The sequence below is a fragment of the Saimiri boliviensis genome, chromosome 19 (assembly GCF_048565385.1).
Source record: "Saimiri boliviensis isolate mSaiBol1 chromosome 19, mSaiBol1.pri, whole genome shotgun sequence".
NCBI lineage: Eukaryota > Metazoa > Chordata > Mammalia > Primates > Cebidae > Saimiri > Saimiri boliviensis.
In genome coordinates, this window is record NC_133467.1 from 23,837,977 (window position 1) to 23,840,501 (window position 2,525).

The following is a 2,525-nucleotide window of genomic DNA, read 5'->3' on the forward strand; positions in this document are numbered from 1 at the left end:
TCAGAATTGTTTTAAATTTATCTTTTGTTTCAGTAGGAGCTTTAGATTGTATCTTTAAATATTTTAATAATTTCACCTAGGACAAATCTCATATTAAGTCTTCCCCTCGTCTAACCTGCCTAGTTAGCCTTTTGTTATCTTTTGATTATTCCACTGCTTTGTGATCTTGACCTTTGACTCTTCCCCATTATTTCAGATGTTTTCCCCTTTTTTTTCTGGCACCACATCGCACTGTTTATTTTTTTGGTCTTCATGTTGGCACTGCTCATATCTCTTTTTAAAGCATTCCTTCTTAAAAAAAAAAAAAAAGACATACACTCTCTTTGATGTTAACTGAATTTTTAAAATAAAGAAAAAGCAAGAGCAGAAAGTACCACCTTGTTCTGAAACTTCATAGCCTCTGTTCCACCTCAAATTATTCTAATACCAAGGGAGGAATCTCTGGCCATGAGTTGAGAATCGTTTGTTCATTATATCCCAGAAACCAAATCAGTCTTTCCTTACAGTATCCAGATAAGTACCAGTCTTTAAGATACCATTTCAAAATCTACTTAAGGCATTGATTTCACTGCTTATCACCAAAGTCTTAGAAAATTTTCGTGCAAAAAAAATTTTGAATATAGTTGGATAGCCCTACAGTTTCATTCCCTGTGTTATTATGTTTCACATTGGAAGCCTTCTGAGCAGGGACCATGTCTTATTTTTGTCATGTGAACATTGAATTATATAAACAGTATGTGATGGACTCATCATAGCCATCTGCCAATATAGTAGTTAAATGCTCTTTTTACATTTTTATTTTAAGGAGTCAGGATTTCTGTCACTTAGGCTGGAGTGCAGTGGTGCCAACAGCAGCTGACTGCAGCCTTGAACTTGTGGGCTCAAGCAGTCCTCCTGCCTTAGCCTCCCAAGTAGCTGGAAATCACAGGTTGGTACCAACACACCTGGTGAATATTTTCTTGTAGAGATGGGGGTCTCACTATGTTGCCCAGGCTGGTCTTGAACTCCTGACCTCAAGCAGTCCTCCCACCTTTGCCTCCCAAATTGCTGGGATTATAGGCATGAGCCATCTTGCCCAGCCTTATTTTTATTGTATTTTTAAATGCAGCCTACATAACTGGAGTTGTCATTTTTAAAAAGCACATCAGACAGCACAATGGCTCACATCTGTAATCCCAACACCTTGAGAGGCTAAGGTGGGTGGGTCACCTGACGCCGGGAGCTCAAGACCAGCCTGGCCAACATGGCGAAACCTGTCTCTACAAAAACTAGAAAAATTAGCCAGTCTTGGTGGTGTGCACATGTAGTCCCAACTACTTGGGAGGCTGAGGCAGAGAATCGCTTGAACCTGGGAGGCAGAGGTTGCAGTGTGTTAATATCGTGCCACTGCACTCCTGCATGGGCCAGAGAGAGAGAGACTGTCTCCAAAACCCAGCAGTTTTCAATATGGTAGCCACTAGCCACTTGTGACTAGTGAGTACTTAAAATATGACTATACAGTAATGAAAATGAATAAACCAGAACTACAAGCAATAATTTTAGTCAATCTTAAATAAAACACAAAGACACAAAAGAACTAAGACAGAAAAGAATCAATACAGTTTGTTCAAACTACTGTTTAAATATACATACATAGGTGGTAAAAATATAAAATTATCATAAAAATCTAGCAAGTGTTTATTTCTAGAAAGATGAAGAAAAGTATACTTAAGAAGGGGCACACAGAGTTATATGGTACTTGTGTTGCTGACTTGGAATATGGTACATGTATATTTGCTATATAATTACATATTTATGTTCCTTTTGTATATTTATAAAATTTCACACTAAAACACTTAAAAAGTTCAATGGCTAGATTAAACAGCAGATTAAATATAGTTGAAGATAAAATTAGTGAAGTAGAAAGTAAAACAGAAGAAATTACCTAGTACAGTAATTTCTCAATGCCAGGGATAGGTTCTTGGAAACTGCATCTTTAAGTGAAATGATGTACTGTATGCTATAGGAACTTAACTCTTGTTTATATAAATTAGTCTATGATAAAATTAGTTTAATTATATAGTACATCATTTTTCTTAAGGTTGCAGTTTCCAAGAACCTGTTCTGATGTTAAGTAAGAACCTGTTAATGATGTTAGGTAAATACTTAACTGTATGCAGCAATGAGACAAGGAGATTAAAAAATGTAAGAAGAGGTCAAGATATATGGTGAACAGAATGAAAAGATTTTATATCACAGCCTCAGAAGGAATGAACAGATAAAATGGAGAATAAATGTTCTATATTAAGAATAAGAATTTAGCAAAACTGACTAAAAGCATGAATCCACAGATGCAGGAATCACAGTGTATGCCAAGCAGGATATCTAAAAACTACTAGACATATAATAGTTAAATTGCAATTAACTTAGGACAAGGAAAAGATCATAAAAGCAGCCAGAGGGAAAAGACAGATACGTACAAAAGAATCAGCTAACAACCATTTCTTAAGAGCAACAATGGAAGCTAGAAGGCAACAGTAATAAAA